Genomic DNA, 25,857 nt, shown 5'->3' with positions numbered 1-25,857 from the left:
GTGGTAAAGAATTCGCCTGCCAATGCAGGAGACACAGGTTTGTCACTGGTCTGGGGAGATCCCACCCGCTGTGGAGCAACTAAGCCCCTGCAACCACAACTATTGAGCCTGCGCTCCAGAGCCTGGGAGGGCAACTCCTGAGCCGGTGCGCCCTAGAGCCAGTGCTTCCTAGCGAGAGAAGCCCCGCAACGAGAAGCCCGCCCACCGCAACTGAAGAGTACCCCTGGCTCGCCGCAAGTAGAGAGAGAAGCCAGTGTGGCAACGAACACCCAGCACAGCCAAAAATAAAGTCAATGGCAGCTATACTGATGACTTCCAAACAAATATTGGTAGTCTGGATCTCTCTTGTGAACTTCAGACCCACATTTTACTCATCACTTAACACCTCTATTGGCATCTAAGAGGCATCACAACCTCAATATTCAAAACTGAGTTTTTAATATTTCCCTCCAAGCCCTCCTACTGTCGTTCCAGTCTTAACAACAACACTAGTTTGCCAAACTCCTCAGGGGAAAAAAAATCTTTGTGTTAAGCTCGACTCCTCTTTTTTGATCTCTCCCACACCTCGTTTCCAGTTGCCTGGCAAATCTCCTTGGCTCTGCCTTCGAAACATTCAGAATGCAACAGCTGCTTCTCCCATTGCCTTGTCTATACCACTATTTTATCTCATTTAGTTGCCTATGATCACCTAAATAGCCAGTCAGGATTTCAAGTCTCTCTTCCTTGCTTTATATTTTATTTTTCTCCTTAACATTTATTCCTAACAAACTATGCCTTCTATTTACTTATTCTTTATTGCCCACTTAAGCTCAAGGGGAGCGAAGACTTTGGTCTCTAGTTCACTGATGTATCCCCAGAATTTAGAATGTGGCCTGCATTTAGAGCCCACCTTTCAGTAAATATTAGTTGCAAGAATGAATGACTCTTGTTTCTTCTCTGTGGTTTAGGTGTTTTACTTACCTACATGGTTGAGACCTGGTCCAAGCATGGTCCATGTTTGACTCCCAGAGATGGGAAAGAGCATAGAGGAATTTATACATCATGTTTCACAGTCTAAACCAGGAAATCGCACACATCACTTGTATTTACATTCTGTTAGGCAGACCGGAATTTCATGGCTGTAACTAGCCATAAGGAAGTTTGGAAATGGCACTCCTAGCCTGTTAGCCATGGCCTCACCTGAAAGTCTACAGTTTAAAATGTGGAACAGGATCTAGGAGACAGTTGGCAGTCTCTACCTTACCTGTTATTTACACAGCTCATTTTTTCCAGAATGACAACACACTCAAAATACTTCAGAGTTCCAGAAGTAAATTACAGACTGAAGGTAGACGAAGCTGTTCAATGGTGTGAAAATTGAGAGTACTTTACATGCCATTGATCACACCTTTGTTCTTTAAAGCAGAACTGAGGCAAATCGCACTTGAAAGGCTCTGCCAAGTCTCAGAGAGTCTTGCTAATTCTTTAGATGAAAACCGCCTAGGACACATGGACCATATCTTGAGACTTTTATTATTTTATTGCGTAGTACAACTTACAGAAGTTGTGCAGAAATAATATTAAGAACTAAGGGCAAAAAAAGTGTGGATGAAAACACAATGAAAGAAGCTTATTACTTCTATTGCTATCACTTCAGTTACTAGAACTACTGAAATAACAAAACAATTGACTAATTTTCCTTCTTCTAAGAGACTCTAGCAATCTATGGCATGAACCACAGAGAACTGGACCACGTAGAATCACAGGGTGTGGAAATTCTACGATCCGAAGTCCAACCATAGATCTTTGTGCAAAACATAACCTTAGGTGTTAGAATTAATCAGTAGGGGAAAAATAGCATTTTTGTGCTTTATCTAAAATTTTTAAAAATGCAATAGACCCTTTCAAATCTTTCAAGGTGATTGAAGTTAACTCCCACAGTCAACAGATAGAGCTTATATCCTTATGCATCAGTATATCAACATAATATCAAAAAGCATTTGTTAATAAGGCCCTTCTTTCAGCAAATAAAATGTACTAAGTATGGTAGCTCAGACGGTAAAGCATCTGCCCACAGTACGGGAAAGCCGGGTTCAATTCCTGGGTCAGAAAGATCTCCTGGAGAAGGGAATGGCAACCCACTCTAGTATTCTTGCCCACCCCCCCCCAAAAAAGGGACTTCTCTTCACCTTAAAATAACCATTTTGTTGTTCAGTCACTCAGTCATGTTCAGCTCTTTGCAACCTCATGAGCTGCTGCAGGCCAGGCTTCCCTGTCCTTCGCTATCTCCCGGAATTTGTTCAAAACTCACGTCCACTGAGTCGATGATGCCATCCAACCATCTCATCTTCTGTTGCCCCCTTCTCCTCCTGCCTTCAGTCTTTCCCAGCATCAGGGTCTTTCCCAATGAGTCGGCTTTTCACATCAGATGGCCAAAATATTGGAACTTCAGCTTCAGCAACAGTCCTTTCAATAAACATGCAGGGTTGATTTCCTTTAGGATTGACTTGTTTGATCTCCTTGCAGTTCAAGGGACTCTCAAGAGTCTTCTGCAACATCATAGTTCAAAAGCATCAATTCTTCAGTGTTCAGCCTTCTTTATGGTCCAACTCTCACATCCATATTTTTATTTTTCTTTATTTTTCTGGGCTCCAAAATCACTGCAGATGGTGACTGCAGCCATGAAATTAAAAGACACTCCTTGGAAGGAAAGTTATGACCAACCTAGAGAGCATATTAAAAAGCAAAGACATTACTTTGCCAGCAAAGGTCTGTCTAGTCAAGGCTATGGTTTTTCCAGTGGTCATGTATGGATGTGAGAGGTGGACTATAAAGAAAGCTGAGCACCGAAGAATTGATGCTTTTGAAGTGTGGTGTTGGAGAAGACTCTTGAGAGTCAGACTGCAAGGAGATCCAACCAGTCCATCCTAAAGGAGATCAGTCCTGGCTGTTCATTGGAAGGGCTGATGTTGAAGCTGAAACGCCAATACTTTGGCCACCTGATGAGAAGTGCTGACTCATTTGAAAAGACCCTGATGCTGGGAAAGATTGAGGACAGGAGGAGAAGGGGATGACAGAGGATGAGATGGTTGAATGGCATTACCGACTCTATGGACATGGGTTTGGGTGGACTCCAGGAGTTGGTGATGGACAGGGAGGCCTGGCGTGCTGTGGTTCATGGGGTTGCAAAGAGTCAGACATGACTGAGCGACTGAACTGAACTGAACTCACATCCATACATGACCACTGGAAAACCATAGCTTTGAATATATGTATCTTTGTCAGCAAAGTGATGTCTCTGCTTTTTGATACATTGCCTAGGTTTGTCATAGCTTTTCTTCCAAGGAGCAAGTATCTTTTAATTTCACGGCTGTGGTCATAGTCTGCAGTGATTTTGGAGTCCAAGAAAATAGTCTGTCACTGTTTCCATGAAAATAAGCACGGTTGATATAAGTTTTATTATTGCTTCATTGCAAGAATTTGTGATATTTTCGGCAATGAGTTTGTTCCTCTGCCAAGGAATCCAAAGAAACAATTTCAAATGACCACCTTTTTCTCCATTTTTTACACTGTCACATGAAGAGTATTCAGATAAAGGCAGCTGGTGGAAGCAAGGCAGGAAGACGGGGCCTCTCAACTGTACATGTAAATTGCTATAACTCCCAAATAGCTCAGGATCTAGATGTTTGCTCCTTTTAAAATAATTTAACAGAACTTCTCTGGTGGTCCAATGGCTAAGACTTCATGCATCCACTGTAGAGAGCACAGGCTTGATCCCTGGTCAGGGAAGGTCCTGCATACTTGCAGTGCTGCCAAAAAACAAAATAAAATTTAAAATAAATAACAGAATTTTGGACTTCATCTGACTTATTTATTAACATAAGTAAACTATGTAGGATATGCAAAGTTAATTTTAGTTACAATTTCAGAAGCTTCTTTTCTTTTTTTTCATTTAAAATTTTTTACATTTATTTTTTAATTGAAGGATGATTGCTTTACAATGTTGTGTTGGTTTCTGCCGCACAACAGTGTGAATCGGCCATAATTACATGTGTAGCCCCTCCATGTTGAGCCTCCCTCTCGTCCCCCCACCCCACCCCTCTAGGTCAGCACAGAGTGCCAGGCTGGACTTCCTATCTTATATAGCAACTGCCTACCAGCCATCTATCTTACACATGATAGTGTATATACGTCAATGCTACTTTTTCTATTCATCCCACCCTCTCCTTTCCCCACCAGGTCCACAAGTCTTTTCTCTACATCTGCGGCTCCATTCCTTCCCTGCAAATAGGTTCATCTGAAGTTTCTTTTTTTGTTAATAGCTGTATTAGAAACTCTCAGTTTACTGAAGAAGTTATGCGCCTTGTACTCTCAGCATTTACTTGTTTTTACTTTCTTTTATTGAAGTACAGTATTATATGCTATCGGTATACAATAATAGTGATTCACAATTTTAATGGCTATAGCCCATTTATAGCTATTATAAAATATCGGCTACATTCCCTGTATTGTACAGTATGCCCTTACAGCTTATGGATTGATTGCAGATTTGATCAACTTTATTTTACTCAGTAAGTAATAGCATACATATAGCAAAGTGCATAAAATGTACTAATTGTAAGCTTTATAGTTCGAATTTTTACATATGTATATATCTTAATAACCACCACTGAGATAAAATAATAGAATATTTCCTATAAGAGTCTCCTGCACTTTTCCCTCTTTTCCCTGATGGGTTGATCACTATTCTGACTTCTAAAAACATTTCTTAGTTTTGCTTGTTCTTAAACTGTATGTAAATACAATCACATACTAGACCTCTTTTGTATCCGACTTCTTTCACACAATAGAGTGTCTGTGAGATTTCTCTTTGTGTTAAAACTATTTTGGTTTTAATTGATGGGTAGTATTCCATTACATAAATTATCACAATTTATTTATCTGTTTGTGTGATAAGCACTTGCATTCTTTTATCTTTTGGATATTATGAATAAAGCTGCCATGAATATAATTTACAAATGAGAGAGTATATGAATTCATTCCTTTGGAGGATAAAAGGTAGAATTGCTGTATCATGAAACATAACCCTAGTTGAAACTAACAAATGGTTTTTCAAAGAGATTATATCATTTTGCAAACCCCACCACCTTGTAGCTTATTTTGTACCTAATAGTTTTTAACCTCTTACTCCCCTACTCCTATTTTGCCCCCTTTTCCCTCTCCACACTGGCAACCACTAGTTTGTCTCTATTCCTACAAGTCTGCTTCTTTTTTGCTCTATTCATTAAGTGAAGTGAAGTGAAGTCGCTCAGTCGTGTCCGACTCTTTGCGACCCCATGGACTATAGCCTACCAGGCTCCTTTGTCCATGGGATTTTCCAAGCAATAGTACTGGAGTGGATTGCCATTTCATTCATTAGTTTATTGTATTTTTTGTATAATTCATATTAGTGATATATAGTTTTTGTCTTTCTCTGGCTGACTCATTACACTTAGCATAATACCCTCTAAGTTTATCCATGCTGCTAACAATGGAAAAAAGCCATTTTTTAAATGACTGACTAGTATTACATTTTATGTGTGTATGTATTAATATATGGTGTACATATATATATATATGTATATATATATATATATATATATATAGTGGAGAAGGCAGTGGCAACCCATTCCAGTACTCTTACCTGGAAAATCCCATGGACGGAGGAGCCTGGTAGGCTGCAGTCCATGGGGTCGCTAAGAGTCGGACACGACTGAGCGACTTCACTTTCACTTTTCACTTTCATGCATTGGAGAAGGAAATGGCAACCCACTCCAGTGTTCTTGCCTGGAGAATCCCAGGGACAGAGGAGCCTTACAGGATACAGTCCGTAGGGTCACACAGAGTCGGACACGACTGAAGTGACTTAGCAGCAGCAGCAGCAGCATATATATAGATCACATCTTCTTTATCTATTTCAAGCTTCCATATCTTGGCTATTTGTAAATGATGCTGCCATGAAACTGGGGATGCATGTATCTTTTTGAATTGGTGTTTCTGAGGGTAATTTTTTCTTGGCCGTATACCCAGAAGTGGAATTGTGGGTCATACGGTGCTATGCTTAGTCATTCAGTCATGTCCAACTCATTGAGACTCATTGGTCTTTAGCACGCCAGAATCCTCAGTCCATGGGATTTTTCAGGCAAGAATACTGGAGTGGGTTGTCATTTTCTTCTCCAGGGGATCTTCCCAACCCCGGGATCACACCCACATCTCCTGTGTCTCCTGCTGGGAAGCCTGGGTCATATGGTAGTTCTATTTTTTAGTTTGTTGTAGTTTTTTTTTTTTTTGGTCATGCCACATGGCTTGCAGGATCTCAGTTCCCTGACCGGGGTGGAACCTGGGCCACGGCAGTGAAAGCTAGAATCCTAAACACAAGGTCCCCAGGAAACTCCTTATCTTTCGTTTTTTGAGGAACCTCTATACTGTTTTCCACAGTGGCTGCACCAATTCACATCCCCACCAACAGTGACCTAGGGTTCCCTTTTCTCCACATCCTAACCAACATTTGTTAGCTGTAGCCTTTTTGATGATAGTGACTCTGACAGTTATGAGGCAACATCTCATTGTGGTTTTGATTTACATTCCCCTAGCGATTAGCAATAGAATTATCCATTTGTATATCTTCCTTGGAAAAATATCCATCAGGTCTTCTTGCTCACTTTTTAATCACACTGTTTCTTTTTTTGGCATTAAGTTATATGACTTGTTTACATATTTTGTATATTAACCCCTTATGGGTCATATCACTTGCAAATACTATCTCCTATTCAGTAGATTGTCTTTTCATTTTGTTGATGATTTCCTTTGCTGTACAAAAGTTTCTAAGTTTCATTAGGTCTCAGTTGTTTATTTTTGCTTCTATTTCCTTTATTTGAGGAGATAGATTATGCCAAACGATTTATGTCAGTGTTCTGCCCGTGTTTTCTTCTAGGAGTTTTATGGTTTCTGGTCTTGCATTTAGGAATTTAATCCATTTTATTTTTTGCCTGGTGTTAGAGAATATTCTAATTTCATTCTTTTACATGTAGCTGTCAATTTTCTCAGCTCCGCTTATTGAAGAGACTGTCTGTTTCCCATTGTATATTTCTCACCTCCTTTGTTGTAGATTAACTAGCCATAAGTGCGTGGGTTTATTTCTGGGCTCTCCAATCTGTTCCATTGATCTATGTGTCTGTTTTTGTGCCAGTACCATATCGTTTTGATTACTGTCATTTTGTGGTATAGTCTGAGTATCCAGGGTGCCTGATTCTTTTAGCTCTCTTCCTTTTTCTCAAGATTGTTTGGGCTATTCAGGATCTTTTGTGTTTCCATACAAATTTTAAAATTATTTTTCTAGTTCTGTGAAAAATATTATTGGTATTTTTTAAAGGAATTGCACTGAATCTATAGATTGCCTTGGGTGGTACGGTCATTTTGACAACACTGATTTCTCCAATTCAGAAATACAATATATCTGTCCATCTGTTTATTCTTCAGTTTCTTTCATAAGCATCTTACAGTTTTGGAATAAACCTCTTTTGCCTCTTTACGTAGGCTTATTTCTAGGTATTCTATTCTTTTCAATGCAATGGTAAATGGAATTGTTTCCTTGAATTCCCTTTCTGATAGTTTGTTATTAGTATATAGAAATCCAACTGATTTCTGTATATTAATTTTGTATCCTGCAACTTCACTGAATTCACTGATGAGCTCTAGTAGCTTTCTGGGGCATCTTTGGGATTTTCTGTGTATCATATCATGTCATCTGCAAACAGGACAATTCTTTTCTTGATTATAGCTATATCAGGAATGCCCAGTTTATTGAAGAAGTTATGTAGCTTGTGTTCCTAGCATTTATTTGTTTTTATTTTTAGGAACATCACAACTTGTTGTTGGGAGGTTATAAAGTGTAAGATATTAAAATAGAAAAATTGCATAACATTTACTTTCTTTATTTCTTTTTTGGCCATACCATGAGTGGCTTGTAGAATCTTAGTTCCTTGACCAAGGATTGAACTTGGGCCCCTGTAGTGAAACTGCTGAGTCCTAACCATTGGACTGCCAGGGAATTCCCAACATTTTCTATTTTAATAATGCTCTAGTGTACTTTGGGCTTCCCAGGTGGTGCTAGGGGTAAAGAACTCGCTTGCGAACGAAGGAGACATAAGAGATGTGGGGTCAATCCTTGGGTTGGGAAGATACCCTGGAGTAGGGCATGGCAGCCCACTCCAGTATCCTTGCCTGGAGAATCCCATAGACAGAGGAGCCTTGCAGGATACAGTCCATAGGGTCACACAGAGTCATACACGACTGAAGTGACTTAGTGCGTAACACCAGAAAAAGCACTAACACATTGTAAAATTAGAACTCTCTATACAATTCTAAATAAAACAGTGATTAGCATGGTCAAATCATTTCCTTCTTTTTGACCACTTCTCAAATATTATTTAATAAATCTTTGGAACAACTCTTTTTAGGGATCATTCCTTAAATATTAGCATGCTACCTAAATGGGTCCTTAAGTTTCTTGAAAACTAAGTAACTGGAAAGAAAAGTTATTTTGAAACAATTATTGACCCTAGGTCTCCTGCATTGCAGACAAATTCTTGACCTACTGACCCAGCAGGGAAGCCCAAAATACAGTAAAGCATTTGAAATCATTTGTGCTCTGAACAGCAGTCAGACTTTTACCCTTTCACCTTCATGCCATTTTCACAGCTGAGTGGTGCTCATTTCCCTTGTGCTCTAAGATGGAATCATCTGGATTTTTACAGTGGGAATCAGTGGGCCATAGAGAACCAGCATTAGTAACGATGAAGCTTTTATGCAACACTGAGTCTCTTTTCATCTCATTTCTATCACATTTTATGGTTAGACAGTCTAGTTCAGCTGGCTATATCCAGTCTCACTGTCCAAGACAGACTAGCTAGGGGATAAAGATGACCAGGCTGTGCTCTCTAGAAGGCCAGCTTCATAGTTCTATGGCAAACAGGACTTGAGAAATATTTGTTCAAACCTCAGACTATTCAGTTTTGTCGATCCATTGGATCTGCCAATGGTTTTAGAATCATTTTTTTTCCATGGTCATATTTCTAGCAGTCAAGATTATTATTATCTTCTATTTTTCTGAAGAATAAGCAAGTGAAACAGAGGAAAGGAAAGCTATTTTTCTATGAACTAACTAACATAATGGGATAAGTATTAATTCAGATTTACTGGTTTAGGAATGGAGACTTGGCCATCTATTGGGCAGAATTCATATATACTATGAATTCCCACCATATTTTTGTTTTCATTCTGTCTTTTGAAACAATTAGTCCATTGCCTCTCCAACTCATTCAGATTCATTCTGAAGCAATCATGGTTGAGATCTGTATTTACTTAAAGCCAAAAATTCATTACTCTTCTAACCCGATACATTTGTAGACAATAGATTATACATTATCCATCTGGTAGCCTATGAATAATGCTTTTAAATGACAACTTTTGTTAATATTTTCTGGTTGAACTCATAGAAACATAACTTGAAATGATAATGCTTTCCTCTACTCATTCATAATGTTTTCCCTGGTTCATTGGGGTTGTAGGTTTCAACATATAACTGCATATGCTTCCCATTCACCAGTTTTAAAAGAAAAGTCACTTCCCCAAGTGAAATGCAAAACATGCTAAATTAGGGACTTAAAATAAACATCTCATAAGGCACATGCTCCTTGTTAAAATCTTAATCAAAAGCAAAATCCCAATGGATAAATAACAAGGTCCTACTGTAGGGCACAGAGAATTTTATTCAATATCCTCTGATAAACTGTACTGGAAAAGAACATTAAAAAGAATGCAGATATAATGTATTACTGAATCACTTTGCTGTACAGCAGAAATGAACATGACATTGTAAATCAATTATACTTCAATAAGAAAAATATTGATTAAAAAAAAAGAATCCCAGCCCAAGCTTTGCAAATGTGGGCAGCACCACAGGCATTTCTTCGCACTGTCAAAGATTTTGCAGCTTGCTATATGCTATTACCCTTTCCTAAGAAACATACAAGAAAAAAATTTCTTTTCAAGCTTAAGAGAAGAGTCCTGAGAGTGAGTTATTTAAACTCCCCTCCCGTTTCCTGAACTGACGGGCTGGAGAGAGTGCTTACAAGGAGAGGTTCTAGTAGGGCAGGATGTGGAGTGAAGCACAGCTTGCAGACCCAGATTCAGAAGGGACCCTTGTGTTCACTGATTCTGCTTCCTGGATGTCTGCACATGTGCTCATGGTATTTGAGGTTTGGGGGACATCAAGCCAACATGGAGTATTTTCCTGCGTGATTGCATTCCTTTTCCACAACCTCGATAAAGCTCTATCACCGTCACTGATAATCTATACAATGTGTTATGAAATGCGACCCTGTCTCACTGACATTTCACCCAAGGTCACACTTCAATCCTGGTTCACTTTCAAGAACCACTGCTGAGAAGCATCATTCTTCAGATTAACAGCTGGGGTACACTCCATCCCATCTTCCTACAGCAGGTCACCGACAAACACACTCCATCCTTAGGATGTTCCACAAAAGCCCTGAATGGTGTGGATCCTGCCTACCTCCCACTTCAACTCATATCCATCTCTGACTCACACATCCCATGACAACCACCCCGGCTTGCTTTCAGTTCCACAAAGAGTCAAGCTTCTCCCATGAGACCTTTGCTGCTCCTTCAGCCCACGACACTTCCCAATGTCCCCAGCTCTCACACTCTTCACACACACAGGCACATGTACACGTGCACACACACTCTGCCAACTCCAACCCCAGCCTTCAGCTATCAGCTGAATGTCATTTACTCAAAGCAGGGCCTTCCTTAGCCCCAAATCTAAATTAGGTTCTCCTATAACAATGCCTCACAAAGTATCCTATACTTCTTTTGTTGGACATATCACTGTTTGAAAATATATATTTACTCTGGTGGCTTGGTTTGAAAATTTTCCCCTTGCTGGATAATAGTAGGTTCCATCAAGGTAGGATGGATCTCTCATTTACCAGTGTAGTTCTGGTAACTAGCATGTAGCAAAGACTAAATATTAGTTGAAAAAATAAACTATCCTTCTACATCACATGCCAAGAGGAAAGGTCTCAGAACATTCGGCCAACCATTTTCCAGATTCTCTGTCCCTGACCTTTGATGAGTTTTTTTAAAGGGCCAGAATGTGCCTTCTAATTGTCACTGAGCCAGGTCATGCCCAGAGATTGTTATCCAGCCCTGGTCACTCAGCCATTCTTCAGAAAAACAACTAGCTTATTCTCTGCCTGGTTCTAGCAAGAGAAGGTTAAGTACAGGTGACCACAAAGTCCCTGTGCGTGACGGGCAAAAGCTATCTGTATGCTTCCCTCTGTTCTCCGTACATATTGTACAACTTACTCCACCTTCTTCTGAACATCTTCCTCTGCTTGCACAATGAGAAGGCATTAAAGCACTCCTGTACCTGTTTTTATGTGTTACGATAACTCCACTGTCATTAGGCGGTGTTAAGGAATATTATCTTTTAAAATGCCTCAAATCAAATTGTCACACATTGTGAAGCCTGAACTGCAAGGGGACCACATCGTGTACGTGCCTATTCCAATCCTTTGTCTACAGACTTCTCTAACTAGGAGAACTTAATGTGTGTGCTACTACTTTGTTGCAGGGTAGCTGTCGACTCAGGTCCTCTTTACGCAGCTAAGGGGCAAGCTATGGCTGCAGCGTGCTCCAAGTAGCAGGGCCACTGGCCCTGATGTTGACCACACGCAGTCCTATCTCGTGCTTTTCTGAAATTTCTGCCCACGACATGAGACCACTGCACAGGTATCGGTGGCCTTCTGTGGGCAGTCATCTGTGGAGGTGAGCGTGGCCCTGGAGCCACTCGCAAAAACAAACCCTAGCCCTAGGCAGGCTTTAGGTTGTGTGTGCCCCATCCACAGCTGGCATCTGACCCATGGCTGTAGCCACACCAGAGATCCCTCTTAGCATCCTCCAAGACCATGAGCATGACTAGTAACAGCTAGAAATGAATTATTGTTAGAAATTCTTACTCTAAGCCAGCTGACTTTACAGTTCTTGGGCCATTTATTTTAAGTGTAGTTCCCTTGAAGTTCTTAATAGTTCTTGGCTATACATAATTTATGGCTTCTATTTTTTAAGTGCTATCAGAAATCGATAAGAATACAAACACACGCGCTGTTTCAAACGTCCTCACAGCGACTGTCAACCCATGCCATGCTCTTTTCACCAAAGCAACTAGAACAATTGATGCCTTTTTAATGTCAGCTGTCTCACTCAGGTTGAGCCACAACTGAAAAAAAACATTAACTAGTATTAAGGAAGAACACTCTACCCTGGGACTTCTAACTCAGGATGAATCATTTAAAACATAAGTAGCACTCAGCAGCACTAGAGCGCCATGGAGGTTTCAGTGTATTAACAGATATGTATTGTATAAATTGGACTTCCCTGGTGGCTCAGATGGTAAAACATCTGCCTACAATACAGGAGACCCAGGTTTGATCCCTGGGTTAGGAAGATCCTCTGGAGAAGGCAATGGTAACCCACTCCAGTACTCTTGCCTGGAAAATCCCAGGGGCGGAGGAGTGTGGTAGGCTACAGTCCATGGGGTCACAAAGAGTTGGACACAACTGAGCGACTTCACTTTCACTTTCATTGTATAAATTATATTGGATATTTTTCCAAGTAGAAAATTTCAAGTTACTACCATGCAAGAAGCTTTCTAGTATATTTTGAAGTCTTCAACTATATTTAGTAGTTTAACACTACAATGTGAAAATTGTTTTATTAATGTATGACCAGTACCTTCATTAAATCATTCAACAAACATTTATTAAATGCCTCCTATATGGCAGTCACCATACCACGGATTGGTGCTCCCATGATGAATACGTCTCCATCTCTGCCTTCAAAGTGTCTTCAGTCTACTCCATGTCCCTGTTTAAACTTCTCCTAAACTCTGGAGGATGGGCAATAGGCTCACTCATCCCTACATCCTCTTCGTCCTATCTAGTGCCTAGCACGAAGAGCCTAACGCAACAAATGCTTCCTGAACAAATTGATTAATGCATAGATGAATGAATGAAGAAATAGAAACTACTGAACAAATATTTAAAGAGCCAAGCTGCCCAGAGACCACCAAACCAAGAAGTAACATTCACTTTTCTCTCTTTGAGTTTAGAAAACAGAGGAGATATAGTCTTTGCCACCCTTCCTCCCATTTGGCTTCCATTTGGCTTCCACTCAGCTTCCAGTACCTGCCATTTTCTCATGAATGTATTATTTCCTCTTGCTCTCCTATTTGTTCTATATAAGAAAACCGTCTAGAGTAGCACAAGGTCCAGGATGCTTAGTTGAATAAGCAGGTAACAGCTGGGGCTGTCTCCCTTTCCATTTCCCAAAGCAGCTTACATGGTCAGTTGCCATGAGATTTTGATTTGAGATTCTTCTAATATGTGCATGTCCCTCTGTGCATTTATTAGAAAAAGACTGTGCTCCATGGGTTCCAAAAATTAGGCATCTCATGGGAAGCAGAATGTAACATAAAGGCCAGCTAATTTCTTGTGTTCCGAAATTCTCTCTGTAAATGAGCGCCGGGTTTGAATGGGGCAACGGATTTGTCATTACTTCTCTGGTGTCAGTGGCCCAGAGTCACCCTTGTCCTACCTAGTCTAGGGAGAGCATGAGTCAGTGACCACTCAGCAGGTTCCCTGAAGACACCAAGGCACTATGCATTGAGCACCACACCCTAGATACTTCCACAAAAAGACCTAGGAAGAAATAGAGCTTTCTCAATTTAAACTGTGGGGAAAGTTCTAAATAACGAAAGAGACTGGTTAGCATATTGTCACTGCTCTAATACAGATCATTAGCCTGAGTGTTTTTGTTTTTGTGTGTGAAGCAGTCACAGTTCATGAATATTATAACAACTGTGTAGATCAGAAAAATCTCCAAGGGTTCTTTAATAGAAAGTTATTCATTGATTTAACTAAAAACTTACCCAGAAGGTGACAGGCAGCAGATTAGACAATGAAGATGAGTGTTCCTCCCTCCAGTTCCTTCTGGAGGGGCTCACAATCAAGAAAGGGAACAACTCCAAATGGGTTCAGTGCTGTGGAAGAAATGACACAAACCATTCTCAGGACGCAGAGGAAGAGCAGCCTCCTGAGTTTCAGACAAAGGAGGCTGTGTAGCTCAGCACTTCATAGGACAAGCCCTGGCGACAGACTGCCCTGCCCCAGAGCTCACCAGCGAGACTCAGGGGGTATGAGGATTACACAAGATAGTACAGGTCAGGCAAACGGTAAGCACTTAACAGCTGTAGATCTTCTCCCCAAATGAAGATGTCTAGCTCATTCTGCGGGCTTCCCAGGTGGCGCTAGTGGTAAAGAACCCACCTGCCGACACATGAGACATAAGAGACACGGGTTCGATCCCTGGGTGGAGACACAGGTAATCAGTTAAAATGAGGTCATGAGTGTGGTCCCTAATCTAACATGATCCCCTGGAGGAGGAAATGGCAACCCACTCCAGTATTCTTGCCTGGAGAATTCCATGGACAGAGGAGCCTGGCAGGCTACAGTCCTTAGTTTGGCAAAGAGTAGAGCACGACTGAAATGACCTAGCACGCACACAGCTTGTTCTACCCATTGCTAATTTTGAAATTAATTTTTTAAAACAGTTAATTGGAGGATAATTGCTTTACAATGTTGTATTGGTTTCTGCCGTATAACAACATGGATCAGCCATACGTGGACATATATCCCCTCTCTCTTGAGCCTCCCTCCCACACTACCCATTGCTATTTGAAATGTTATCTTTGCCTCATGTATATCTCCATTTCTCCCCTCATTATTGAATATTCATTCCCCTTCTTCAAATCTTTATTTAAAATCTAAATATATATTGTGTACTAACTGCTAATAGCTGTTTCTAAGACTACTGAGAATATTTCCTCCTCAACCTCCCAAAAAGATTAGGCTTGAAAGAGCTTTGTTCCCGAGGGCAGAGCAAACTGAAACTGGCCCCAGATGCAACACCAGGGAGTCCTTAAGTCCCCCGGCATCGAGGCAACCAGTATTCTCAGTACACACAGGTAGGCCCTTTGAGCCCCAAGAGAGATGAGGGACTCCAGCTGACAAGTTTTAGGGCAGGATCACAAGCAATTCCAAAGACCTATTTACTTCCAAAGTCCTCTTTGGACGACAGTTTGGAGATGCAGGTGGAAATGGGAAGGTTTCCTTCCTTCTTAATTTTCCATAGAGAGGGAGGGAGGTTTCTCAGTTCCAGACGTAGGAACACGCTGGACTTCCTTGATCCCCTCTCGCTCTTCCCCAAGCATGGAGGAACTATGTCTCTGATTGGCGACATAGGGAAGAAGGATCAGAATTTATCTTCGGTCCCTTTTCCTCTATTTCAGAGGCTCTGGTCTCAGGATGTTACAGGTGGCATTCTGTCCTCCTAAAAAAGTTGTGTTGAAGTCCTGACCTCCCATTACCCCAGAATGGGACCTTATTTGGAAACAGGGTTTTTACACAGGTAATCAAGATAAAATGAGGTCATGAGTGTGGTCCCTAGTCCAAGATGACTGAAGTCTTTATAAAAAGGGAAAATGCAGACATAGACAGGGATGCGCACAGAGGGAAGGCCGTGTGAATAGACGGGGAGAATACTGTCTGATGAGGAAGGCAGAGGTGGGGGTATGCCGCCACAAGCCCAGGAACACTCGGCGCTAGAGAAACAGGAACACGCAGGGGAGGAGCATGTCCCTGCCCGTCTCAGCGGGAGCATGGTCCTTGATACCTTGCTTTCAGACTTCTGGCCTCCAGAATTGTTAGACCATAAATTTCTGTCATTCTGAGCCACCTAGTTTGTGGCACTTTGTTATAGCAGCCCTAACAAACTGATACACAAGACAAGCACTTAGTCCACTCTGCTGTAGATGACCTAATCCTACGAAAAACAAGCCTGTATCCATCTCCACCTGCGATGGAGAGGCCGGAATCAAATGGGGGTGAAGCGGGTGAGGCAGGGAGGTGGTGAAACCTAGTAACAAACCTAATAGCAAGCTTCCTCTAAACAGCCTTTGTTGGTAGCAAAGCCAACACGCAATGTCCTCTTGTTGCTTTTTTTTTTTTTCTGAATTTGAAGCAGGGAAGAAAGTCTGGTTTTCTGACCAAAACTCCAAATTTAGGCTGAGATGCAGGTGCCACTAGTGGTAAAGAACCAGTCTGCCAACACAGGAGATGTAAGAGATGGGGGTTTGATCCCTGGGTCTGGAAGATCCCCTGGAGGAGGGCATGTCACCTACTCCAGTATTTTTGCCTAGAGAATCCCATGGACAGAGGAGCCTGGCAGGCTGCAGTCTATGGAATCAGAGTCAGACACGATTGAAGCAATTTAGCACGCACACACACATAGTTTATATGTATATTAACTCATTTAACTTTCACAATAGCCCTATAAGAGAGGATGTCCTACTATTATGCCCAATTTACAAATGAGACAGCTTAAGTCAAGTAAGCTGTCCAGGTCAAGTAACTTACCCAAGGACAATGAATGCTAAGGGTTGCTTGTAGGCAGCTTGGGGCCAGAATCTGTCCTGGCTGCCTCTGCAAAGGTTGCATTCCAAGGAGCAAGTCCTTAAATGGTCCCATTAAAAGAATCTCATGGCTAAATACATGAGGAGAACCCTCTGTGAACAAAAGTAAACTTTTCTTTAATTTTTCCTGATCTTCTCAGAGCCTTTACAGTACCAGTATGCCTTGTGACTCGGTCAGGACAGAGAGTAGCATTTGACCACAGAGCAGTTTACAGGGAGCAGCTCCTGGGACCAATGTTCTGAGGAACACCAGTTTGGGAAACACTGAGAGAATATGTAAGGTGGGAGGTACTCTTTTGTTTAGATACAGCTCTAGGATTTTAAAATAATTTCTATATGCAATTCAAATACTCAGAAATTCCTTCCTTAAAATTTTACAGAGAGAGATAGGTTTACATAGGAAGGCTGGGCCATGAGTCCTGGGAGCCGAAGCTGACGCAAACCCAGGTCATTGCAACACCCAACACTGGAGCTGCTGTAACAGAGCTGCAGAGCAGAGCTGGCAGAAGGTGAGGCTCCATCTCAGAGGGAAAAAGGGGGCGATTTCATGGAGGAGTCAGGCCTTGAGCATGGCTTGAAGGCGAGGTGGGACTTCGGGCAATCATTTTGGATTATCTCCTTTAGGCCTAACTCCTTTGATTCTGCTTCAGGAGGGTGTTAGAAACCCCCATGGCTCTAGAGGGCATTCTGGTCTCAGTTTGTCAGGGGCATTATTTCCACAGCTAAGCAGAGACCACAAATTGGTAGCCCCTAGGAAAGCTCAACATTCAGAAAACTAAGATCATGGTATCTGGTCCCATCACTTCATGGGAAATAGATGGGGAAACAGTGGAAACAGTGTCAGACATTATTTTTTTGGGCTCCAAAATCACTGCAGATGCTGATTGTAGCCATGAAATTAAAAGACGCTTACTCCTTGGAAGGAAAGTTATGACCAACCTAGGAGAAGGCAATGGCACCCCACTCCAGTACTCTTGCCTGGAAAATCCCATGGACGGAGGAGCCTGGTAGGCTGCAGTCTATGGGTCCCTAGGAGTCGGACACGACTGAGCGACTTCACTTTGGCTTTTCACTTTCATGCATTGGAGAAGGAAATGGCAACCCACTCCAGTGTTCTTGCCTGGAGAATCCCAGGAATGGTGGAACCTGGTGGGCTGCCGTCTATGGGGTCGCACAGAGTCGGACACGACTGAAGTGACTTAGTAGTAGTAGTAGATAGCATATTGAAAAGCAGAGACATTACTTTGCCGACTAAGGTCCGTATAGTCAAGGCTATGGTTTTTCCAGTGGTCATGTATGGATGTGAGATTTGGACTGTGAAGAAAGCTGAGTGCTGAAGAATTGATGCTTTTGAACTGTGATGTTGGAGAAGACTCTTGAGAGTCCCTTGGACTGCAAGGAGATCCAACCAGTCCATCCTAAAGGAGATCAGTCCTGGGTGTTCATTGGAAGGACTGATGTTGAAGCTGAAACCCCAATACTTTCACCACCTGATTCGAAGAGCTGACTCTTTTGAAAAGACCCTGATGCTGGGAAAGATTGAAGGCAGGAGAAGAAGGGGACGACAGAGGATGAGATGGTTGGATGGCATCACCGACTCAATGGAGATGAGTTTGGATAAACTCTGGGAGTTGTCGGTGAACAGGGAGGCCTGGCGTGATGCAAGTCATGGGGTCGAAAAGAGTCAGACACGACTGAGCGACTGAACTGAACTGAACTGAACTGAGGAAAAAGTGAGCAGCAGACACCTGTTTGGCTAGCACAGTATGGCTGGCGGGTGTGTGTGTGTGTGTGTGTGTGTGTGTGTGTGTGCTCAGTCACTTCAGTCGTGTCCAACTCTTTGTGACCCTGTGGACTATAGCCTACCAGGCTCTTCTGCCTATGAGATTCTCCAGGCAAGACTATTGGCATAGGCTGCTGTGCCCTCCTCCAGGGGATCTTTCTGACCCAGGGATCGAACCCGTGTCTCTTCTGTCTCCCACATTAGCAGTAGGTTCTTTATCACTAGTGCCACCGGGAAAGCCCATGTATGCGTGGTGTGGCTTTTAATTTAACCCATGTTCTCTTGGGCCTCACTTTCACATGCACTTTTCTCACCTGTCTGGCCCCTGAAGACATCTGAGTTTCTTCTAGGTCGACAAAGCCACAACACACCTGAAAGGTATGGCACCTTTTCTCTTCTGTCGACATTTCAATAGACAGACAGTGTCACGGAAAACATCAGGGAGTTAGGTCGCTGACGGGGAAAACATGAAATACTAGTTTGGAAATTGTGGTCTGATACTTCCCAAGTTAGTTACGGCAACCTCCCTCCAAAACGGATTCCCACTCCAAGGCAGTGGCATACGTCTGTATGAGAGCCCTGCCTCTAATATTTGAGTTCAGTAACTTGTATAATGGATTATCTTAAATATTACATTAAACGTGGCAAATCTGTCATCTTCTTAAATATGCTGAAAAAAAAAGAAACATAGGCTACCAAATAATTTAAAATATCTTCTTTAAACATCCTTAGATGGTGATCTACAGGCCATTTCCTGAGGGCCTTTTTGTGTTTGTTTTAAAATCCCTCATAGTTCTGGTGGTTCTTCTGTACTCGTGTGGTTGTTTCATTAATGTTCAGAAAGTAAACACTGAATGTTTGCTTTATATCATTATGGTTATAGCAAATTGAGTGCAATAAAATGTATCCCTACAGCACCCTCAGTAGAGGGTGACCATGAGAACTAGCCTGTGCCTCTTTATAATTATGGTACACAGAGTCTCCCTGGAGTAGGAAATGGCAGCCCACTCCAGTATTCTTGCCTGGAGAATCCCATGGACAAAGGAGCCTGGCGGGCTACATCCATGGGGTCACTGAGAGTCACTGAGACTCACTGAGACTCACTGAGAGTCACTGAGACGCAACTGAGTGACTAACGCTTTCACTTTCATGCAGGGTCTGGGTAAAGATACCAACGGAAAGCGTTTCACCTTTTCTTCTCAAGAGGGCAGAGGTAGGAAATCACTCTCTTGATCTCCCCAAATCAAATTTAGACCTCAAGCTTTTAAGATATGCTGCAAACAGAACTGGGTGTTTCCTTCCTCTTTGCACAGGTCCTAATGAGGGCACTGTGAGTCTGAGACATCACCGAATTCTGCAAAGCAGCGCTGCGAAAATGCCCAACAGCATGCTTCCCGGCTTCTCTTCTGGGCTTTCCTGTCCTCCTACAGGCTGGTGGTGATAAGATGCCAGCAGAGCATGTGCCATTCGGCTTGCACATGGGCTGGTGAAACACTGCTCTCCACTGGCAAAAATCCTGCCTATGCCCTCCTCTCCCAGGGCAGGAAACTTCGTTCACGCTCTTGGGTTGAGAGAAACCATGGTTTAAATGTTTATAAGTGAATGGAAAGCAATGTGTTGGAAAGGGGGTGGGGGGCAAGAGACTCCACTTTTCATTATAAAGCCTGCACTGTTTGATTTGGTAACTAAGTATTCTCACTTGAAACATATTTAGATTCAGGGACTTTCCTGGTGGTGCAGTGGTCAGGACTCCATGCTTCCACTGCAGGGGATACTGGTTTGATCCCTGGCTGGGGAACTGAGATCTTATGTGGTGCAGCCAAAAAAAAATTTTTAGATTCGCCCTTGAATGAGTTGCTACCCCATTGCTTTGCTCCCTTCTGCCAGCAAACCTTCCTGAAAGAGGTGTCCATAAATTCCTATCTCTTCTTTTAAACCTCCTGTACAATGTATTTTATGTATTTTTTAATTGAGGTATAGTTGATTCATGATATTATATGTTTCAGACATATGACATAGAAATTCACGATTTTTAAAGGTTATATTGAATTTATAGTTACTATAAAATATTGGCTATATTATGCTGTATAACACAATCTTGTGACTTGTTCGTTTTATACACAGTAGTTTGTATCTTGTAACCCCCTACCCCCATCTTGTCCCACTCCCCCCTCTCCTCTGTCCACTGATAACTACCAGTTTATTCTATACATCTGTAAATCTTTTTTTGTTATACTAACTAGTTTGTTTTATTCTTTTAGATTCCACATATAAAAGTGATATCTGAGTGACAAAGAATTGACACTTTTGAACTGTGGTGTTGGAGAAGACTCTTGAGAGTCTCTTGGACTGCAAGGAGATCCAATCAGTCCATCCTAAAGGAAATCAATCCTGAATATTCACTGGAAGGACTGATGCTGAAGCTGAAACTCCAATACTTTGGCCACCTGATGTGAAGAACTGACTCACTTGAAAAGACCCTGATGCTGGGAAAGATTGAAGGTGGAAGGAGAAGAGGATGACAGAGGATGAGATGGTTGGATGGCATCACGGATTTGATGGACATTAGTTTGAGCAAGCTCCAGGAGTTAGTGATGGACAGGGAAGCCTGGTGTGCTGCAGTTCATGGGGTCGCAGAGTCAGATACAACTGAGCAACTGAACTGACAACATTTATCACATACATATACACGTGTGTGTGTGTGTGTGTGTGTGTGTGTGTGTGTATTAGTCACTCAGTCGTGTCCAACTTTTTGTGACCCCATGGATTGGGGCCCACCAGGCTCCTCCGTTCATGGGATTTTCCAAGCAAGAATACTGGAGTGGGTTGTCATTCCCTTCTCCAAGGGATCTTCCTGACCCAGGGATCAAACCCAGGTCTCCCATATTGCAAGCAGGCTCTTTACCTCCTGACCCACTGGGGAAGACTATATATATTTTTTTTAATTGAAGTATATATACCATATATTTTGAAAAGTTACACGTATCAGTTTTATCTAATATATGTAAATAAGTCTTAAATATTCAACTGGCACTCCCGCTTCACTCCCAGTGGAACCCACTTTCAACTTCTTTGCTGTTTTTACTAGTAATTATTGACATATTTTTATAGGATAGTAATGCTATTTCTTAATATACTTTAAATATCTTCTGAACGCCTCCCGCTACAGAAGGTAAAGTATGTCATGCCACTCTCTCACACACACACAACTCCCCTTTCCTGCTTCATCCCCTCCATGTAAACTTATTATAATTTTTGGCTAAATCAGCTGTTGTTTACATTACTATGTCCAGTAAAGATTCCCTGTTTAACCCAAGATGCATGAATATTTCCTTTTCATACAGCATTTTGCTTTTCCTGCAGTTGAAATTGCCTTTGCTTAGCTTCCCGTGTGTTTATCATTTATTGTTTCTCTAAATGTTTCAATAGACTTGCTGAACCTTTACCAATAATTTTCCCCACATGTTTGAACAAATCAGTTTCATTTTTCATTTGGCGCCCTCCCTCTGAAAGCCTCTCTCTTCTAAGCAGGAGAGGTTGGTTGTCCTCTAGAAAAGTCCTGCGCATGGCTCTCTTTTAACTCCTCTCCTCTGTTGAAATCCCTTACATTAATCGAAGTGGGATGACTGCCATTAAAACCAGATCCCAAAGGTATAAAAAGGCACACTATCAATGGTTATTTCCTGTTCAGGGATATGAACGGAATTGTGACCCCCTCTCTCATTAAATTCATGTGTTGGAGCTTTAACTCCAATACGACTGTATTTGTACATAGGGTTTTCAGGAGGTAATTATGATTAAATGAGATGATTGGAAGCTTTATAAGAAGAGGAAGAGAGAATTCTCTCTCTCTCTCCACTATGTGAGAACACAGCTGTCTGCAAGACAGAAAGAGGGCGCTCCCGAACACCGTAACTTCCAGTGATCTTGGGCTTCCCAGCCTACAGAACTGTGAGAAACGCCGATGGTGATTCGTTATAGCAGCCCGAGCAGACCAAGACAGTGCCTTTTTATTGGATGATTCTGGAGATACCAGAATCTGTCAGTCTTTTCTCACATGCAATTTAGATTCTTCAAAGAAAGTCCCCCAATATACTTTCCAATCTGTGGACAGAATTCCAGGAGCACAGCAGGAGAAGGGAGTCTAATCATTGTAATTCAGTATGAAAATTTTCACTTAATTCCCACCTTTATAACTCCATGTCTTGTTCTCTCGTTATCTCTCTGTCCCAAAGTCTAGTCTCTCTCTCTAATCCAGTTTCTCCAGAGGATAAAACTCTTCGGGCAGGCTGGAGGTGCATGGAGTTGTAGTCCTCTGGGCAGGTCATATAAGGAAAGGAATCAGTGAGATCAATTACTCTATAAAAGTTTTCCACCACTATCCCTGTTTCTATCCAGGCAGATTAACTTTACCTTCTGTAGTACCTTCTGGACCCAAGTGCAAAACGTCTGAAGAGTTCTACATAGCAAATGGACTTGTTCGTCATCGAAGCACCCCAGTTCCACCACTGCCCCTGGTCACATAGGCATGTATCCCCTGATCTACTAAGTCAAGTCAACTTCTACTTTTTCAGGTGCTTCTCATCTTCCCAAAATTGTTGACATTGCTGATCTGTTGCTGTCTCTTTTCCTATAGTTCTGACCCTGTGAGTTATTATTTCTTGTTATCCTTTGCTCTTATTTGGTGGAGCTATATTTAAGTACAACCCACTCCCTGGAGAAGAAAATGGCAACCCACCCCAGTATTCTTGCCTGGAAAATTCCATGGACTTCTATAGGAGCTTGGTGGGCTACAGTCCAAAGAGTTGGACACGACTGAGTGACTAAGTACACACACACACACACACACACATTGAAGTATGTGCTAACTCGCTTTATTCATGTCCGACACTGTGTGACCCTATGGACTGCAGCCTGCCAGGCTCCTCGGTTCATGGGATTCTCCAGGCAAGAACACTGGAGGGAGTTGCCATGCCCTCCTCCAGGGGATCTTCCCAAGCCAGGGATGGAACCCTTGTCATATACCTGCATTGGCAGGTGGGTTCTTTACCACTAGTGCTACCTGGGAAGTCGTATTAAGTACAGTCCTCGAGTAGTATCCTCAAGCCATTTTGGCAATCCATCTCAGCTCTGATCTTCCCAGAAACTGTTCTTACCAAGGTTGGCAAAGATCTCCATTGTTGCCAATTTAATGGAGGCTTTTCTAGCCTTATCTTATCCAACTACACAGCAGGAGATGAGATTATTGACCCCTCTCTCCTTCACACAGTACCACCCCTACCCCAAGTATCTCCTAGTTTTTCTCCTACATTACTGGTTCTAAATATCTTTTCTTATTATTATTATTGGTTTCTCCGTCTCTGCCTGATGTCAAAATGTGGACATTTTCCAGGTCTTAATATTGGAACCTCTCTTTCCTGGTCATGTCTTTACTTTGGGTAGCTTCATCCATTCTCATAGTTTTAACTAATTCATCACGATGAATATTCCCAGACCTCACCTCTCCTTAGGTCTATACTCATCTATCCAACCATCTTTTTGACACTTCTTTGACAACAGATAATTATTTCTACTCATTCAACCAATAAGTATTGGGTACTTAGTATGTGCCATAGAATATTCTAGGTTCTTGGGCTATACTAGTATCAAATTACTGTCCTTCATCCTGCTTACATTCCAGTGAGAGGAAAAGAAAATTAACAGTTAACCTTGTAAAAGTGTCATAGTATAGGAAATAACCCAGTGGGACTGTGGTTAGGACTCGGCACTCTCATTGCTGAGGGTCTGGGTTCAGTTCCTGGTTAGGAAACTAAGATCCCACAAGCTGTGCAGGGTGCCCACCCCCCCCAAATGGGGGGTGGTGGTGGTTATGAAATAAAAGTGCTATGCAAGAAGAGAAAGTAGAGAGCTGGGTATGGAAGAACAGTCGTGGTTTTAAATAGGGTGATCAGTATAGACCTTAACCAAGATGCCAAAATTCAGACTAAGGTTTGGAGGAGGTGAGGTCAGGAAGATAGCTAACTTACTTGTAGGAAGAGCATTCCCCTCAAAAAGGAAGACACACTGCAAAGATCCTGAAGTGGGAATGTACCTGGTATGTCCAAGGGATAGCAGGAGAGCAGCACAGCCGGAAGGGAAGGAGTAAGGATGCGTGCAGGAGTCAAGGGCATGACTTCGGCTTTCACTCGTAGCTAGAGGTGGAGTCGTTGGATGGCTTACATCCAACGTTGAGTTACAGTTTAAGAGGCTGCTCTTGCTGCTGCCCAGTGAGCAGATACTGTAATGGAGTATAAGGGAGACCAGGTAGGACCCTCATTCAGAAATTTCAAACTTAACATGTGCAAAATTGAATTTAAAAATTTTCTTCCCCAAATCTCTTCCTCCCCACAGTCTTCCTTATGTCAATAACTGACCCCACCCAGAAGCTAAAGCGACACATCTAGGTGTCATGCTTGTTTCTTCCTTTGCTATCAACTCTTCCTTAAATCCATTAACAAATCCTATCCCTAACTTGAGCTCCTCCCCATCAGCAAGCCATTATTTCTGGTCAACAACTGTTTTCTCCTGTCTCTAACAAAAGACAACAGCCAAGTCAAATAAAGTTCTTGCCTTTGTGACAATTACGGGGGTCTCCAGCTCTGGAACTGCCAGCTGCTGCTGGGACACATCTTCTGATGATGAGGGGCATCCCCCGAAGTCATCATTCTCCCCTCATTCTCCAAAAAGTAAAACGTTTTCCATTTTATTCAATTTTTCAGTTGAATAAAATAAATAAAAATTTATTCAATTTTTTGTTCTGTTTTATTAAAAAGGAAAAAATACAGAGATGATCTTCTAAAACAAGTCATTGTGGTAGAAACCATCAAAACAATTCAGAAAAGTCAGAAGAAACAGTAATACAATTTTCCGTTTGGGGAAGGGAAATAAACACAGCTACTAAATCATTCCTTTGCTTCTTTTTCTCCGCCACCCAAGTTCTATTTGTACTTAACAAGGCCAAACTAAGGTTTTTGTTTTATTTTTTGGCCTTAGGAAATGCAAGGATTTTTCCATTCTTTTTTTCCCAGGTCACTGTAGTCCTCTACCAATATAGCTGTCTGACTTTAATTTTTCACCATAATCCCACTGGATTTCCCTCCCTATTTTCTCCAGAGAGTGTCATTTGAGTACATACTGCAGTGCTAAAAAGGAAATTTTAGTTGAATTTGTTTTAAATCACTGATAACTACTCAATGAAGCTGAGACACTGGAAGACAGAAAATGTTTTTTTTTTGCTTCCAGACATGTTTTCATTTGTGGCAACTATGCATCTACCCTATTGTGGGCAATGTGAAGACTTCATGAGAGGCTGTCAGAAGGCAACTAACAAATTGCCTTACGAAAAGTGGTCTCAATTTGCTTTGCTTTATTGACTGCTTCATCTGTTTCCTTAACATTTCTG

General features: G+C 41.9%; 1 long non-coding RNA gene across 4 annotated transcripts; it reads right to left on the bottom strand.

Annotated features, from left to right (window-relative positions):
* Positions 1-1,493: 1,493 nt before the first annotated feature.
* Positions 1,494-24,605, bottom strand: LOC138442095 (uncharacterized). Of its 4 annotated transcripts, none has more exons than XR_011257540.1 (4): positions 24,508-24,605; positions 22,605-22,731; positions 14,033-14,143; positions 1,494-3,788 (listed from the first exon to the last, which is right to left on the bottom strand). It is a non-coding gene; the product is annotated as an uncharacterized lncRNA (long non-coding RNA). The 4 variants fall into 4 exon arrangements; XR_011257541.1 differs by having other exon boundaries at positions 24,443-24,559; XR_011257542.1 differs by lacking the exon at positions 22,605-22,731.
* Between the last annotated feature and the right edge of the window lie 1,252 nt (positions 24,606-25,857).

This window comes from Ovis canadensis, chromosome 6 (assembly GCF_042477335.2).
Source record: "Ovis canadensis isolate MfBH-ARS-UI-01 breed Bighorn chromosome 6, ARS-UI_OviCan_v2, whole genome shotgun sequence".
NCBI classification, from domain to species: domain Eukaryota; kingdom Metazoa; phylum Chordata; class Mammalia; order Artiodactyla; family Bovidae; genus Ovis; species Ovis canadensis.
The sequence above is the reverse complement of the archived record's forward strand: the minus strand, read 5'-3'. Positions and strand labels throughout refer to the sequence as shown.